Below are 19,909 nucleotides of genomic sequence, written 5' to 3'. Positions count from 1 at the left end.
AAGAAAGAAAGAAAGAAAGAAAGAAAGAAAGAAAGAAAGAAAGAAAGGAAAGAAAGAAAGAAAGAAAGAAAGAAAGAAAGAAAGAAAGGAAAGAAAGAAAGGAAAGAAAGAAAGAAAGAAAGAAAGAAAGAAAGAAAGAAAGAAAGAAAGAAAGAAAGAAAGAAAGAAAGAAAGAAAGAAAGAAATAGTTAGATTAGATAGGTAGCCCAGGAGAGCAAACTCTAAATATGAAGGAAAGGTGTGACTCGTGTTGAACAGGAGACGGGAAATATGACAATTTTTGCCTCGAAGGAAATTTCTCGATGACAACACTATTTCTTCACAGAAGCCTTAGATCTCAAACGCTGTTTTATTGTTACTTGATTTATAGTTTTTTTTTAAAAAAAAAGTATAAATTGAATAAGTGACTGTAGGAACACAATGAATAGTATTTATCAACGTTTAAAGGAACGCAAGTTATTATACAATAGGCTATACTTCAATAATAAATATGATTTAAATGTTGTTACGTCACGTTCTTGGTAGACCTCTCGTGACGCGGAAGGATTTTGGTAACTTCTAAATTAAATTAAGAAAAAAAATCAGAGCATAAATTTTGTACATAAATACACAAATCGAGACGAGACAGAATTTTTCGAGAATCCACACCAGACGGATATTTGACAAATATTTAGGAGACAAGATGGAAAAAAACTTATTTCTCGTTTCGTGGTAACACTACTGTAGATGTACCCTACATAAGAGTGATATGTAGGGTAATTGCAATTTAATTTATCACTGTTTCTTAAAAAAAATGCCAGTGTTTCTCTTCAGTATGTAATTACTTTAGCAACTCGATTGGAACATTAACATATGTATTGAACATTGTTCTATTTGTCAACACAATAATAATAATAATAATAATAATAATAATAATAATAATAATAATAATAATAATAATAATAATAATAATAATAATCAGTGGCGTAACTGAGGGGGCAAGCTGGGCTTGCAGTGCGGGGCCCACTGCGAAGAAAATGTCAGAAACTATAAGCAACAAAAAAGTATGTTTTTGGAATATCCATTTCTCTGAATAATATTATTTACTTTAGAAAAATGTGCTCTGGATGAAAATTTATCCATTCTAGTAAGATCAGTTTTAAAAAATCATCTTAGCACTCGAAGATTAAGGAAAAATAATTTTTTTGCCGACTATACAATGTGCTGAAAATGTCTTTTTTTTTTTTTTTTTTTGCGCAAAAATTTAAGGAAAAGGAGTACGTATCCGTATTACTACATTCAGTTCAGAACCTTTATAACTTACATTGTTGCGATTTCAAATTGGTATTACAGAATGAGATAAAGTTGAAAACAACAATTGGGGTACTAGCATATCTCCTATTAATAGATAACTATACTATTAATAGCTTCTAGCATTCCCGCTGTATTCATAGTTTTTTTTGTTAATTTCTGACCTTACCAATGAGTGTTTCTGCAGCGGAGAGATCTTCGTCAAAATTAAAACTGGTAAAGAACTATTTTACGGAGTTCCATATCTCAAGAACGGCTGACCCGTCTTAGTATTTTAAGTGTTGAATGTGAGAGAACAAGAGCAATAGACGTAAGTAATATAATAGAAATATTTGCAGGAAAAAATGATAGAAGATTACACCGCTTCAAATGAACTTCGACATTCAGCAGTTCGTTTCTTTTCTTTTTTTTATGAGCATTAATTTTAATTGTAATTTAATTATATTCCATGGTTACTATCTAAATTATGATTTATGAACCATTGTCCTCTACAGGGACATAATATAGTGGGAAGTTAATTTGCATGGGAAGAGGAGCCCAAAAATAATCCTTCGGGGGGAAAGCGACATTTTTGCGTTACGCTACTGATAATAAATTATAGACCATAACCAAAAAAATTCTTGTGTTTCATATTCTATGAAAAACCTGTATGTCTACAGCTAAATTTGTAGCCCTGGCAACGGGCCACTATTTGTTACACAGGCCAGAATTTTGTTCCTGTTCTTGATAATCTAACAACAGAACTGCGAACAAGAAGCAGCCTTTATTGAAGTTGGTATAGGAGACAGATATCTACAGTATATGACCCGTATTCATGAATGATGCCTGATCACGATTCAAAACGTGGCTTCAGTAAATCTTAATCTTACCTAATATTTCCTTCTTGAGGCAATTCTTATTTATAAAGATGTTTGGAAAATTTCTCTGCGAAAATGCATCTTCCTCGAGACCACTATCTTCGTCTTGTTGGACCGTTCATGCCGTCAACTTTCCTATCCACTGGTTATGACTATCTATTAGAGAGATCGAAAACTTATCTTCAGAAATATTTATAAATAAGGACAAAATGTCCTTTCCATCAAGACCTTCTTACAGACTTGCCTAAATAGGATATACGAGTACATTTCCATTAAGACTCATCTATGAACATAGCCTGTAGAAAGGCTAGAACATAGCCTTTCTACCATCTGTTAAAAAGCATAAGAACTCATAGAACAAAATCGTTTATTTCTCATAGCAGCAACAGTGCCGTAAATGACAGCACCCCTCCAACACCGAATTAAACAACCAATTAAAAAATGAACTGTTTCAATGACTCTTGTATCGGTGCTGGAGCGAATGAGCTAGCATCAGCAAAGGAACTGTTTGCCACTTCACTAATGCATTGTAAATTGACGTATTATATTAGTTTCCGATTCTATGACACCTCAAATAAGTTTCATTTTATTTACTAACAGTCTTTAAGAATGGCAAATGGTGGAGTCTTGAACAGCGTAATATCGATTTACCGAATCTTGAAGACCACCTCAGTGTTGTTATGAAGCCGATTCTGTATTTTTATGAACATAGTAATCAAATTGTCTATTGAGACTTAAATAACTGTATTTAGTAACGTGCGATGCTATTTAATTTTATTGTTTTCAAGCGGTAATAAAGATGTATGATTATTATAAACGTATTTGATGATAGAGTATGCATGAAGAGAATTTATCACCGAATAATTATGTTCCCGAAGATAATTTAGTACCGAATAATTATGTTATGACCAACCTACCTACAGAATTTCTTATTGATGTTATAAACTGTGTTTCAGAAACTTCTCAACTGGATGTAACATACTTAGGTTTCTCAAAAGCTTTCGATAAAATTGACATCCATCTGCCTCTTCACAAGCTATCCAACAGATTTGATTTTCATTACAAATTTCTGTCTCTGCTAAATGATTATGTTACTAATCTTAAACAACTTGTTATTCTGCCAAATGCATCATCCAAATTTGTCCCAGTTCTTCTATGGTTCCCCACGGTAGTATTCTAGGACCACTGCTGTTTCTTCCCTTCCTTCCATTCTTCTCTTCGCTGAAGATGGTAAAATTTTCCACAAAATATCTTCCATAAACGATGACCTACAACTTCAATAAATTCTCGCTAAACTTACTGAATTATGTGCTATTTGAAATGTAAAACTGAACCATCAAAAGTTTTTTACTCTTAGTAAAAAGTGAAGAAAAATAAAATTTAATACAGATATTGTATTAGTAACAGTCCTGTCGAAAGAGTTGCGATACGTAAAGGCCTCGGAGTACTATTCGAAGAGACTTACATTTGCTGATCACATCACTACTAACGTATGTAACACCCAGACTATCAATTGAGGAGTTTGATGTAAAAAGGCGTAAGCGAGTTTACGCCCTATTTTCATCAAACGCATTTGTGGCTTTTGCCATGCTTGTTTAGCCTCTTGGTAATATTTCAATTCAATATCGGAATAAAATGCTTCATATTACATTGTTTTATGTAATAAAAAAAAACTACTTAAATTTTCAATATCGTTTTTCTCCAACTGCATGTTTCAGACTTACGCCCTTATTGCATCAAATTCCTCAGTTATACAACATTCCTCATACTTCAGTCAGGCTGGTATTATTGTATAATAGTTTATCGTCAAATGTTGATATTTTTGATTCTGAAAACCATTTTACAAATAAACTAAAGCCTATATACTCAAATAAAAGCCGAATATGTTCCTCGAATGAGTTAGACTTCGAAACCATACAAAAGACATCTCATTTACCGATGTCGTAATTATAAACAGCACTCGTATATACGTATTATCTTCCTTTGCTGATACAATTAATTATGTTTAGCTACACATAATTATGTTGTTATAAATTACAATTACAATTAATTATGTAGTTATAAATGTTTCAGATACGGATACATGTCTATTTTACACTGAAACAATGTAACAAAATATGCAAGAAATAACAAAAGATATATGTATCAGCACAGAAAGGTAATACGTATATGCGAGAGCTATTTGTAATTTCGATATCGGTAACTATACAAAAAGTTTATATATATATATATATATATATATATATATATATATATATATATATATATATATATATATAGTGGCGGATCCAGGATATGATTAAGGGAGGGGCTAAACCATAATTTGCCGTTTTATCCAGTGTAAAACTGAATTGAAATTTATTTTATCCAGTGTAAACCTGAGCGTCAAGGGGGGGGCTATAGCCCCGTAGCCCCCCCCTTAGATCCGCCCTTGTATATATATATATATATATATATATATATATATATATATATATATATATATATATATATATAACATGTTAACAAAAAGAAGTTACTGGTGATTTTATTCGTTATTTTGTTGTTTTAGTTGTAACCATCCAATAATACAAATAATCTAAGTATGTTTGGCTAGTACGGTACTATCACTGCCTGCTTATCCCAGATTTGAAATCTCTGGCTGAAGTCCTAAATTGCATTAATAATCTGTTGTCTTCCTATGGATTGTACGTCGTTCTCGTTGCTCCCCGGTCTCTGTCTTTCGCATATTCTTTCCTTACCAAAGTAATTGGTGGTATGCTAGCTGATTCTTTTAAACCATATCTATAAAAGTTCTCTTTTCTCTTTTTGAAAAATAAAATTATAACATTATTTTCAACACAAACAAAAAAAAAGGTGTTTCTTCTTAATGCTTTTGATTACCTACGTCATCTTTGTTTTCAGACCCATTGATTTATATGGGAAATTATTTTTCTATTTTCTTTGAAATGAAATGAACTGGAATTTTAATTATGTCTATATTTGGATTTTTGAAATTTAGATAAATAACCCTTGCTTTTTCGAAATAGTTATATATATATATATATATATATATATATATATATATATATATATATATATATATAGCCACAGATCCAGAATATGATCAAGGGAGCGGCTAAACCATAGCTTGCCGCTTTATCCAGTGTAAAGAAAATAGGATTTAGGATTTGAAGTCTGTTTTATCCTGTGTATACCTTGGCGCCAAGGAGCTATAGCCCCTTAAGCCCTCCTCTTGGATCTACGCCTATATATATAGAGTGTTTCAAAACAACACCGACAGCGTATGGAAGGTGATTCCTGACACCAAGATAAGACAAGAAGTATAGTCCAACCTGGGTGCACAAATGCTTCACTTTATAGTTATAGGCTACCAAAAACATGGAAAAATGAACTTTAAAGGTCAATAGCTCCAAAACTATGGGACCTACCGTAGCCGGGTCAAGACTTCACTTAGGAAATAGTATGTGCGCTATCCAAAAACACATCTTTCAGAATCCTAAGGTACTCACGCAACAATTTTTATAGAGGGATTTTTTCTACTGGCATATAATCTGAAGTACTCATCAAGTATCTTTATAAAAATTATTACAAAAGTACCGCAGGATTCTGAAACTTGGAACAAACATAGAACAAAATTTAATTTTCACAGAGTAAGGGGCATTAAAAAAAACTCATCGCTAATTCAGGTAGCTCCTCAAGTTTCACAATGACGGGTCAAATCCAGAAAAAATCTATACTTTTCTAGATTCAAACTTGAATTCGTACACACCAAATAATGCGTGTAAGCCACTTACCTAAATAGAAACACTATAGTTAACATGAACATTCTAAGAATGAATTGAAAGGATCGCATTGTATACGAATATTTCTCTTGTCAAATCAATTGATCACTGTTTGAGTGTCATTTTCAACTTGGAATTTGTTTTTAATGCTAGTTCTACATCAGATGAATAATGAGGCTGTAAAAGATCCTTGTCTTAGGCTATGTTTCAAGAAATACTGACGAGTTAATTACCATGTATACACTGTACGAAGGCAATTTATCAGGGTGGAGTATTACATAAGTATCTCTTCTCCAAGCATTTATTTCTCTAAAATTGTAGAGGGCATTTTCTTTCTAGAACACTGTGAAAGATTCTTCTCTTATGTCGCAGCTAAAATTGATTACTTAATAACTACATATGCAGACATTTTACCAGCGTGTAACATCACTCAAGTATCTCTCCAAGCATTGGGCACTTTTTCCCCTCTGTAGACATTGCATTTCTTCAAGATAACATAATTTGCTTATTCACTCTCTTGCATTACAGGATAAATTAATATAAAACTACGCCCTTTTACACTCAATTTGATGCGTGTTTTTAAATTTATTTCTTTATTTTTAAGAGAAGACACCAAATAAAGAGTCTGTCAGAAAAGACATACATACTTTAAGGAAAGAAAACTATAGTGTGTGTTAGTGCTATTAAACTTCATTAAACTTCACAAGTTGAATAGAATTTCAAGTTTAATAGAAAAACACAATAGAAGTTCATACAGTTACAAGCAAATTTCTGTGGCGAAGTCGCAAACTTTCCTAAAATGACAGCCGAAGAAGCACTACTTATAGCTGTACGACGCGACGTCTTCCGAACCATATCTTATGCACGTCGCAAAAAAAATAAATAATAAATAAATAAACAAATAAAAATAAAAAATAAAAAATAAAAAATAAGAAATAAAAACAAAAATAAAAAATAAAAAATTAAAAAAAAATGTACCATACGTCTCATACTTACAGAAAGTTGTCAAATAGTCAAGCGTGTATAGTAACAGACAAGTGGAGGTTCTGTTTCAAATTCAACGCCTGCATTGACGCTAAACTTCAACCAGGGCCGGTTCTAGACATTTTTTAAGTGTAAGCAAACAATATTTATGCGCCCCCATCTAAATTATAATAAAAGAGTAGAAAGTTGTAATGGGCAAGAATTCTGCAAATAATTGTTACAATTGCAAATTTCTTCAATATCTGTAGTCCTCCTGTGAATATTAACGAAAAATAGCGAAATTATAACTAATTGACTGTGGATGAATACTAAACAACGTTCTAATTTTAATAATTAATATGTTTTTATTAAATAAGCACAAGACACAACTAAGGGTATGCACCTATGATGTATTTTGACAAGTAACAATTGAAACATAAAAGTCAAAACAGAATACAACTCATGAGCTTCAAGTCACATTAACATAGGTTTGATTTTGACAAAGAGGTATGCTCTTATGCTTCATTAAAAGTATATTTACATAGTATTTTCTAGTGATACGATTATGGTAATTAGCTTAATTTCTCGTTTTCTTTGTTACTGAAAAGTTCATGTTATAAAGAAACTTTTCTGGCTTCAATTTGATAAAACAATCTGTTATTATTGCGTGCGTATCCATTTCATTGAGTATGCCACTTTCAATGGCCATCAAAACTAGTCCATTTAATCGTTCTTAATATATAGTTGATATCTAATGATTCTTTATTAATTTTTAGCTGAACTTAATCCATAACAAATGAGAAAAATGTGTATCTTAGTCGATATTTAATTTGTCTTCGATCCAGTGGCATAACTTCAAAATCAGGTCTCCCTACAAAAATTCTTTTCAGAGCCCCTTAGGCCTGTAAAACAATTCAGTCCTTTCATGTTTCTTTACAACATAGACGTTCGAAATCAGACAATGAGTAACACAATATAAACACAAGCAGTGGTGCACCCAAGATTTCTCTTTTGTGTCCGAAGATTTTTCGGAGTAGTCTACGAAATACAAATAATTTTGTGTATTTGCCCGCTGAAATTGTGTTAATTTTCTTAAAAACTAAAAGTTCTGGGGAATCCAGACTCTCGGACCATCTTCGTTGGTGCATCTCTGAACAGAAATAACTAAATGGCGTGACAAATATCTTGGCATTTGAAGGCGGTGCTCTAAGTTCCCTTTACATGCTGCTAGCAAATGAGAGGCCAGCGATATTGCCACGTTTATTTTGTACACATCCGCGTCTATCCTCTTCCACCTGATCGCGCTGTAGTTCGCCTGCTTAGCCATAACCACACCCCTTAGCACTCGGCAACATCGCGCCAGAGCTTGCGTTTTATTCGTTTAGCTGAAATGCAAAGATGTTTGTTACAGGCTTTAATTACTCTACTTTGCATTAGGACTAATGCAAATGTTTACCAAATGTTTAAAACTATCGCTTCATCTAAATTTAATACGAGAGAATGAATTGATAATGATTGTTACACTATTATAATACAACGATCATATGTATACTTTTATAATACAACTTAGATAATACTTTTATAATACAACTTAGTACTTTTATAATACTTTTATAATACTACAGTTTGGCAAGTTTGCCGACATGCAAATCCTTTGTTAACAGTAACTGGTATTGACAACTTCCCCATCTCAACATTTGTATGATTATCACTCTGGAAATTTTGTCCAGAAGTCGAAAGAATTTTTTTTAGAGCATTCACTTGCCTCTCATCTTCTATCAAGTTTCGTAGCTTTCTTTTCCAATAAAATGTTCACTTGATTTTTTTTATCATTGGCCATTATTATTACACGAAAAACAAGTACTATGGAAAAATTAAAACACATATTATAAATAAATAAAAAAAATCGAAACGACTCAGATATGAACGAAAATATTCACGAATAAACAATGGACTAATAGACATAGTATTAAGAGTGGAAAACGATTCTGAGCTACCGATATTAGGAACTTAAAATTTCCCTCAGAAATGATCCAAAATTCCATCTGTACCGTTCATCTTTTCTTAATATTCGCGTGAGTGTGGCATTGGCGTCAATTGATGTACGTGTCTATTTCAATTGTAAACGGGTGTTTTACAGCAAACCACGCAAAGATTCGACTTTATTGTTCTTTTGATGTATTTTATCTGTATCTCAGTCTGTACAATATTTATTTCAAGTTATTTGGAAAATTTTAATAAATATAAATTTTAATAATTTCTTTAATAAATATTCACATTTAAAACAAAATTCATTTCCCAGTTTGGCGCCTTCCTCACCTGGCGCCACCTGCAAACGCGTAATTTGCAGGATTCAAGATCCGGCCCTGACTTCAGCAATATTTTCAAATAATAAGTACCATTATAAAATGGACTACCGCTCTTCAAATGTTAAGCGTGCATCGGCCATTTTTTTTCAATATTGTACACCACATGTTACAGCCAAGAGAGTAGCGACATCTTTTAAGGAAACACCACACTTTTATATTGTAATGATAATTAAATTGAACTTCAAAAACAATACTCAGATACCATCTATTAAATTGTCTATACATTATTTCATGGACTCTGTATACAGAATGAAACATTTCACATCATACTATCGGTTGAAATATAGATATTAATTCTTAATAGATCTGTGCTTATAGATCATATATCTCGATCAATATTGAAATTGTAAACCGTAGATTTTCACCACTTCAGGTTTGAACGGAGGGATAATGTCACGGGTTTAATTCATAGTCGGGTTTAATTCCCGGTGGGATCTCATATGGCTCGGATCACATTTAAACTGTAGATGGACGTTCTCATATAGCCTCACTGCTAAATGGGGCTCTAAACTCTAATCAACCAACCAAAAACAACATGATACAACACTATCTCCGAAATATCTTGAAGATAACGAGACAGAAGTAGATATAGAAATTATATAAATTAGAAGATATTCTACTTAGTGCCATTCTGTTTAGGATTTAACCCACTATCACAATTATTGGGATACACAAAATGTAGATTCAACATAAAACTGAACAATCGAATAGAACTTAAAAGAAATCGTCTAATGTATGTGAATGGCATCAAACTGTGCGCGAGCACAAACCAACTGAGGACCCTACTAAATATTATTAAAATGTTCCGGACGGACATGTAGATCAGAGGGAACAATCAAAGAATATAAGTTGACCACAGGAGAGACAATGGGAGTCATTAAACTGACAAAAGTATACATGTATCTACGTGGAAAAATCAAAATGTCTGCGCCTACTGATTTATTGCTAGATTACAAATCATAATCGAAAAACAAGATAAACACAATTTTCTACGCAATTTTGTATATATATATATATATATATATATATATATATATATATATATATATATATATATATATATATATATATATATATATATATATATATATATAATACAATCACCACATCTGTTGAGGAACTTGTTCCACCGTACCACAAATTTCTGGATGCCTGCTGCATGGAAGGCGGCCGGCTGATCACGGAACCAACCATGAGCAATTTTCTGCACTCTGGTGTCGTTCGTGAACCTGTTCTGCCAGAAACTTCTTCAGTAGACCAAAAAGAATGTTAATCATCTGAGGCAAGGTCTGAACTGTAAGGGAAATGCTCCATAATCTCCCATCCTCAAGAGTGAAGTTTGGCGACTGCTTTGTTCGCCACGTGCGGTTTTATGGAGGAAAACCACATCAATATCCCAAATACCCTGATGCTTTTTCCCAATGTCTGCTCACAGACGAGAGAGTATGTGACGGCAGCGTTCTGCGTTAATGGTTTCACCTTTCACGAATATCACTTCGTTGCTCATACAACATGGACGTTCTGAGCACTCCGGCCGTCTCTAGCAACAGATAACAGTGCGGTGGAAGAAATTAGAAGTTATACTGGGGCCGTTCCAAGAAATGCCTACCGCATCGTTCGTTTAGGCCTACCGCTCACTGGCGACAAAACAGTTGCGCAACTATCTCGTCGCTGTCGCCTGCAGTCAGCAACTTCACGGAGACAAAACAGTTTTGTTGCCATACCCTCGCTCACTGGCGACGGCAACAGAAAAGTTGCCGAGCATTTGATATCACAATTTACATAATCGGCAATCGGAACAGTTCACATAATCGCTGGTTTCGGGCATTTAAAAACACTACCGCCCATTCCAATGGTTAAATAAATAAATTTAAATAAGTGAAATAAGACCTGCTTGGACAAATTTCAAAGTCCTCCTTTTCTACTAATTTTAAGACGCCCAATCTAATGAATCTATTTTTTGAACATGCCCATCTGTGGGGTCTCGAGAAAAATAATCTCAAAATTGGACGGATTGAGCGTCCTCAAATTAGTATGAGTGGTGGACAAACACCGTGCTCGTGGGTTTTCTTAGGGTTCTCCCGTTTCCTCCCACTTTCTTCATTTCACCGTTTCATTCATTTCTCATCATCACCGTCTCCTGTAGCCTAACCGGCATAACCGTGGGATGTAAATCTCGAAGATTTCATTTTTTTCAAATTAGTATGAAAGGTCTATTAGACATTTACCCTATCGTGGGCTCCTTTACCATTTGCATTAGTTTATATATATATATATATATATATATATATATATATATATATATATATATATATATATATATATATATATATATATATATATATATATATATATATATATATATCGATTCACACGGAATTAGCGTGCACAGGTTTTCGGGCGTGTTAAAGGTCTATAAGTTCAAACAAGTCTTGAGTGGAACTAACAATACGGAACTAAATAATTTGAAGAGATTAACAATAAGGGCCGGGGATGGACTCAGACGACATATATAACATTATTATAACAAGATCTTCTAAAATGTTCTTGCAATTTTTAGAAGTAAGCGGCCACGGCTCCCCAGCAAATTATCGTAATTACGCCAATCCTATCAAATTTTGGAAGGTAGCGTCAACAGGGGCGTCATTTCAGACTTCGCTTGAGGGGGGCAAGAGCACCACCGACATACGACTTTCACGTTTTGTACTAGTATATTAGTAGACAATTGATTAATATATATATATATATATTCCTCAAACTCTTGGGGGGCAATTGCCCCCTCCTACTCCTCTAAATGGCGTCCCTGAGCGTCAATAAGTGGCAAAATTAACAGCATTGTGTAAGCTAATACGAACGGGAACAATTATTCGAATCGAAAGATAACAAGAATAACGAAAATATAAAACGACTGGAAATAACTAACAACAAAACTAACAAAAGCGGCAATCCGACAACACTGTACCGTAACTGTACTCTCAGATGTTCTACGTATAGCCATAAAATAAAAATTGGCTTTCTTCGTCCTTCCCGCGTATTCTACACGTTTTAAAATCGGCCACTTTTACACTGTACAGTTTTTCTTTTTTATATTTGAAATGGAAAGAAAATGAGAATGATAATTTCATTTGTATTTTTTCTAGTTGTGGAAAATTAATGAAAGTAGTAGTGTGTAGTATGACAGCGATATGTCATTATCGAATAATGTACCTCCCTGTTATGTTTTTTTCTTGGCTGGAACGCTCATTCTAGTTTCTTGTAACAGCGAAACATACTTCCTTCCATAATTTCTTCTTTATATAAAGTATATTTCTTCTTTAACGCTGGGCGTTTCTATATTTCTTCAATTAATTTTTCATAGTCTTTATCACTAATTAAAGACATGCTAGTCACTAATCAAAGAATGTATTAGTTTCCATTCCGAACACTACTTTTCACGCGCTACACACGGAACGAACTGTTACGTGAAAAAAACTTGTAGAAAACGTTTATTTTTTACCTTTCTACTTGGAGGTACCTCGGCAACTTTTCTGTCGCCGTCGCCTCAGTCCCTCCCATCCCATAAGACTCAATGCATTTTTAGATGTTGCGCAACTGTTCCGTCGCCGAGCTGTTGCCCTGCTGTCGCCCTGTTTGGCGACACCTCGGCAACTTTTCTGTCGCCGTCGCCTCAGTGAGCGGACTCCCATAAGACTCAATGCATTTAGCCAGAGCAACAAGATAGTTGCCCGACAAAATGTTGCCAGTGAGCGGTAGGCCTTAAGGTCGAAAAAATTAAAAGTGGGTCATCGCTTTCTGGCTCCAGTTCCTTAAACTAAATCATGTGTTGTAGTTATTATTGAAATATTTTCTTGTGAAATATTAACAAAGTTATACGGCGTTTTCGGAAAACTTCATCCAAAGAAAATTCGCTCCTAAAATATTCAATTATTCCTTGTAGATTTTATCATAAGAAAATGACTTATGTCATATGTTAACAAGGGCGCCCATGTTGTGGTTTCCAGGGGGGCAAGTGTAAGCAACGTTTTAAATATAGTTTCAAATTTTGCTGTAACTAATGTAAAAATTATATTGGGTTTTCGATATTCCCAAGTACAATTTCCTCTTATGGTGGGGGCGATCGCCCCACCTGGCCCCCCTGATGGGCGCCTTTGTATGTTAAGGTTATTAAGAAATATTTGAATATAAAATAACATTGATAGGAATTTGTAATTACCTTGTTCTGATTTGAGTTACTCTGTTATCTTGTGTGTTGAAATGGGACATCAATTGACAATACAGTTATTGTCAATAATACTCAATAGCCTGCCCCTTCTTTATATGTTGTATCGCTGTTAATGGAAAGGTGAAAGGAGTGAGTGGTCATTCCTTCCGCTCACCACTCTCCTATACTATTTTCGGTTGCCATTGTGGTTTGGTCTGGATCAGGAGTAAAAAAGGATCTCAAAAGGTAGGGGAACGCATTACATCATACCGTCCCACTGGCCTATCTTTACCTATTGTATTTTTGTAGAAAGTGGGGGGACGCCACAAATATTTTCTGGTAGTGGGGGCACGTCGTCCATTCCGCGTTCCCCCTCACTTTTACCCCAGTCCGGAGTTCATCGCACGTATGCAGTTTAAATGTTTTTTGCAAAGCAGCAGTTCTGTGGTTACTGTACAAAGAGCTTCTCACTTAAAGTTTACTTATTCCACGTAAGATAACTTGGAATGGATTGAGAAATTTCGAACAACGGGATTTGAGAACAATTATGTAGCCGATCTAAAAGTGCTCGTATGTCTTCAATTTCTATTGTCATTTGTTTTATTTCAAATCAGAACGATTACAGGCCGTTTTCAATACCTTTTTATGTTTTTGAATAAACACACTTCTACCTGCAATTTTTTGTTTTATTAGTCTTTAAATTGTGAGAGGTCATATTTGGTCATCCTGTGCAATAATGTTGTATTTTTGTTATCACCTTTACTTTTGCCCAATGTTTTAGATAAAAAGTTTTGGTTTACAAGCCACACGATTTTCATTTACCTTACCTGCAGAAACAGCAGAAAATTACAAAAAAAAAAAAAAAAGTTTGTATGTATCTTCAATAGAAAATTAATGCTGATACATTTCTACATAAATTTATGAGTGTACTCAGGAAAATCAATAAAATAATTAGTTCTTTAATTTAGACTAATATTTACAAATTACTAATACGCAGTTTAACAATCACTGGTACCAGAAACATATTTTGTAATGATCTAACAAAATATTCATTTATTAAGCTAGTATTACTTGCTTGCCGTTCTCTTGCAGATAATATGTCCTGTAATTTGTATTAATATTTTACATTAGAATCCGTGTAGTACATGGATATATATTTTTCATTCTTATGTATAACAGAAAGAAACAAGTATTTATTATACAAGCAAGAAGACGCTGATACTCGCTTACTTAAAACAAACAAATAAAAGTAAGATTTTGCATTTACTACGATTTCAGTTTAAAGGTTGAAGTTTTTTGTGATTATTACAAGATTTCTGTAATTGATATTCAATTAAAAATGTACCCAAGCTTGTACATATACCCAGAATTAAAATATAGAACACTGCTTGTAGATGAAATAGGGAAATTCGCACCTGATTTTGATTTTCCAAACTTGTTAAAAACAAATTTTTCCCGAGCACTTCGGATTTCCACTTATAGAAAATACCAGAATCAACTAATCTTCCAATTAAAGCGTTTATTCGCGGAAGATATGGTGAAGATTTAGTTAAAATATAAGCGCCAATGACAAAACCTATATGATTTTTTGCAATATGAACTGATTCACCTGATCTTGAAAGGTATTTTATTTGTTCATATTTGGCTTGCTGTGATGGTAAATATATAACAGCGTTCCTTGTATGTCCAGTGCGATGATAAGCTTCGGTTATATTTGGTTCAGGTATGGTTCTTGAAGATAGTACCTGTAAATTCTCTGAATCATATTGTTTTAATTGATCAAGAAATTGAGGATATCCCAAAATGGACAGACGTGATTTAGCAATATCTTCAAAGGTATCTAGCTCTTTATGACGTTCTTGTTTCAACATGAAACTAACCAATGAACTCTTATACAGATTACCTAATATTATTGAACCTAACATGAAGAACACGAATAATGTTCTTAAGGTTCTGTTAGTAGGCTCTTTGGAAACAGGTATTTGCAGAAATATTGAGAGTACGTACAAAAAACTACTAACTATATTGGTACTGTTGAGCTCGTTTGTAATAACAAATTTAGCGAATATCTCAGAGCTTAAGTTAAAGATAAATAGTACAAATATTCCTGACCAAATGTAAACATTAAATGGAAGAATTAAACACATCCATTGAGGGAATGGAAGTGCTTGAGGACAAACAAAAACGAAATTATCAAACACAAATGGTATTGTAAAATCTAACGCTTGATATCTTTCCAAGAACATAACCATAAACATAGGACATGAATCTGAAAATGACGCAACCACTTCTCCCATCGGTCCAATCCATGTTCCATTTGGTAGTTTTCTGTTTATAAACCTTTGTTTATATTTTTGAACCAGAACAAGTGTGAAATTCATAGAGTTTACAATTGTTTGAAACATTATGGCAGAATAGCCAGTAGAAACAAGTTGATTATTTGCGCCATTTGTTAAATGACTAAAAGGCATAATATCGTATACACTTGCACGAAGAGGGTAACCTTCAACATTTGCAGTCATTTTACTGAAAAAGACATTTTCATCAATTCCGCTATTTATATCCTTTGGTGAAACATATTTCTCAATAATTTTCCTTTTGAATGGATTATACTGCAGAATAAGGGGAGCTAGAGTATTTTCCTGAGTTTTATTAGATCTCAAAACGATTTCCACGTTTAAAATCTTCATCTTCCAAAATATGTGAAATATACTCTTTGATTTTTCAATATCCATTTTTTCTTGAACAACAAGAATTAAATATTGTGCTCTTCTGTTTGAATAAAACATTGCCTCATCTCGTGATATGGTTCTTTTAAGGGAAACAATATCTTCGACTAAAATAAGATAATGAGTAGCTTTTGTGTCATTAAATTTATTCGAAGATTTACATGATGTTTGCTCTGGTTCGTAAATAATTATTGGCATATTGCATATTTCGAAGAAATGGTAAAGTATATCTTGATGAAAATATATTTCGTTGCCGTTGCGGACAATAATACAAAATATGTAGTTTAAGCGTTTGGAACAGAAGTATTCGATGATGCTTGTAGATATGTAACTTTCTCTCAATTTCTGATTTATATCAGAGCTCATTGACTTAGCAGTGCATGTTTGACGAAAGTATAGTAATATCATCGTTACAAGAGTATTTAGTAGTTTATTGAAATTCATCATGTCGAAGGGCTGAGTAGTGTCAAAAATCAAAACCTGAAAAATAATAAGAAAAGATTTTATCATTATATTTGATAGTAAATACATAATAAAATATAAAGGAACTTATCAGAAACTGTTACGCGGGAGTAAATTTTAAATATTAGGTTAACTTTGTAGCTGATTCAAAATCTCATAATTTCTATTGCATTTATAGTTTTCTTGTTTCTTTATGGCACCGCAACAAATTATCATACCAAAATCGCTAACTCACGAATATCAACTACCAACTGATCTATCAGGACATACATAGATTGTCAGGCTCCCAGAGTTACTGAAAGTACCGGGGTCACTTGTTCTACAGTAGTCACAAGGAAGAAAGAGTCTTGGAAGCAAATATGAATGTCATTGATAGCTATAACAGAAGATGAAAATTTAGTACAAGGAACTGGCCAAACGTTGCGACTAAGCATACAGAATAATGACAAGTTTGAGAGAATAGATTAACTTAGAATAAAATAGATTAGTAGAGATTCCCCCCTCTCGTCCAAAAGAAAATGTTAGAATTTTGAATTTGGAAGGTTTAATACAGAATCAAATGGGAGACTGATCTAAGTAGAAGGAAAATTGGAATAATCGAAAAAAAAATACTGGCATTGCACTGCGAATGTATCTGGAAAAAGACACATCAAAATTACTTAATTGGAGGAAGAAATAATAATAATAATAATAATAATAATAATAATAATAATAATAATAATAATAATAATAATAATAATAATAATAATAATAATAATAATAATAAAAAGAGTAGAAGAACGATTTATAAAGGACGATAAAGGACGAATTAGCGAAAAATATTATATTATTCAGATCTTAAAGGATTACTATGAAAAATTGAAAGAATGTTCTTGGAGAGGTTGATATCGGTGTTTGATGAGTAGCAGGTGCAGTTATTGTAATATATACAGGGTTTTCATAAAGTCTGGACTGATTTAATTTGCTTATAATTTTCATAAAAATGCTCATAATGAAATCAAATAAAGTGCAAACGGTAGCGGAAGGATTAAATTTTTAGTTGGCAACACTGTTAGATAAGTGGCAACTCTGAACACGTTGAGAGAGGGAGAGGGAGGGCAAGGGTCAGTTTCTTACCAAATTCCATCCATTGTTGTTTTCATTGTTGTTTCAATGTTGACTGTTAAAAGTAAGTTGTAAGCTGTATTGGTGTGTGTGTCTTTTAAAGAAATAAATAAATGAAAAACTCCTCTGAGAAGACTATTTTTTTTTTACCTATCAAAGATGGCGTCGGTGAAAGAGAAAGCGCAATGTGTTCTGTGGTACGCAGAGCTAAAATCACCAATTCTGGTGTGTCGAAAGTTCATCAAAGAGTTCAAAAAGCCGGCACCGACTGAGAGTGCAATCCGAAAGTGGCATGCTAAGTTCTTGGAGACAGGAAGCGTCCTGGACCGTCCTCGAAGTGGAAGGCCGCCAACATCGCTGCAACAGTGAGCAGGGTGAGCAGCCTACGCGAATGTGTGGACGTAAATGGCGCCCAGTTGGAGGTGTGGCGGTGAATGAACTGAGCTGGTGCAGATTACAGGTAAAAATTTAATCCTTCCGCTACCGTTTGCACTTTATTTGATTTCAATATGAGCATTTTTATGTAAATTATAAGCGAATTAAATCCGTCCATACTTTATGAAAACCCTGTAGGTTACAGGGCCGATTTTATACTTAGCTACAGCGGCCTAACTAAGGGCTTGGGAGCCACCCCGCAGACTACGTGGAGTGGGGCTCTTCTCTACGTCCTAGTTCACGATTTGGGGCCCCATGGTGGCTTGGGCCCCCCGCAATGCGGGGTCTGCAGGACCCTTATTTACGCCCCTGCTTAGCTAGTCTTCCTTGTAAATACTTCAATGTTTTCTTTTCCTGTACGCTCAACGTAAAATATAATATTTTGCTATATTTATCCTTAACTGTGATTAATTACGCATGTTTTAGAAATGAACATGATTTAGGATCATGTTTGAAGAGAGGGAAAGAGACAAATAAATCAAAAATCCTTTGAAAAGAACCGGGTTACCCAAAAATATTTGCGTCTACTCGTTTGTCTGAGACTCATTAATAAATATGAGTCATTACGTTACTTACAGTTTTCCTTTTACAACCACGGAGAGCTTCAATTACTGTTTACTGGTTAGGGCACAAGCACTTAAACAATGTACTAGGATAATTGCCTCTAATAATAATAATAATAATAATAATAATAATAATAATAATAATAATAATAATAATAATAATAATAATAATAATAATAATAATAATAATAATAACTATCTTGGAAAGTATTGATCAACAACTTTCACGTGTACAACGATCATTACTGTCATACGATCTTTTGTTGGCATGCTCAGTAGCTTTCTGTTGATACATAAGTGATCAAGTTCAAACAAAACAAATAATTTAACCAGTAATGTCACACTTTATTGAATGATGACACGAATGCAAACATCATAAAATTGATTGCTCAGGAAATGGTAGCTGAATTTAATACCTTTCGGATGAAAAAAGTATCTTACTATTTATCGGAATATTAGGTTAAAGGATGTTATGACGTAACGTAAGAGAATAGTGTGAAAATCACTAATATTAGATTGCAGGAGTAGGACCTAAGTTGAGTTCTACTCTTTACTGAACCCAAAATGTGACAATAGGGAAACTAAAAGTTTTACTTAACACTAAGCAACATTGTCGTCTTAATTTACGAGTTAATTCTAGAATCAGCTATATCAAAATTCCTCTGACACGAAATTTTGTTCTTGTCTTGTTTTTTTGCACATCACCATTATAGAAATTCTGCCATTATTGGCAGATCCCTTGCCGCAACTGAGAAATTTCCATGTTCTACGGTCTTCAGCTAACCTCTTTGTCTTCACGCACGATTCTTCTGTTCTGATATCGTTCATCAATTGTAGTCTCGTTCACCCCCTCGCTCTCTTTCCTGTCATGCCCTCTAGCAGGTCCGTCACGAAACAGTTCCTTTTGAGCCAATGTCCCAACCACTTTCTCTTCCTCTTCTCAATAACATCTAAAATTCTTTTCTCTCTCCATCATTTCGCACACCTTTTTATTCGTTTTCCGCTCGGCCCAGCCAATTTTCTTCATTTTTCTTCACATCCACATTTCGAACGGAAGTAGATAGCGACAAGCAGTTTTTTTTTTTTTAATGGATTCAGCACCGCAAAAATATGTTTCATGTCTTATTTTATTCCTTTATTGCAAACAAAAG

Source organism: Thermobia domestica, chromosome 16 (genome assembly GCF_964235325.1).
Source record: "Thermobia domestica chromosome 16, izTheDome1.hap1.1, whole genome shotgun sequence".
Taxonomy (NCBI): Eukaryota; Metazoa; Arthropoda; class Insecta; order Zygentoma; family Lepismatidae; genus Thermobia; species Thermobia domestica.
Note: the sequence above shows the minus strand (reverse complement) of the source record.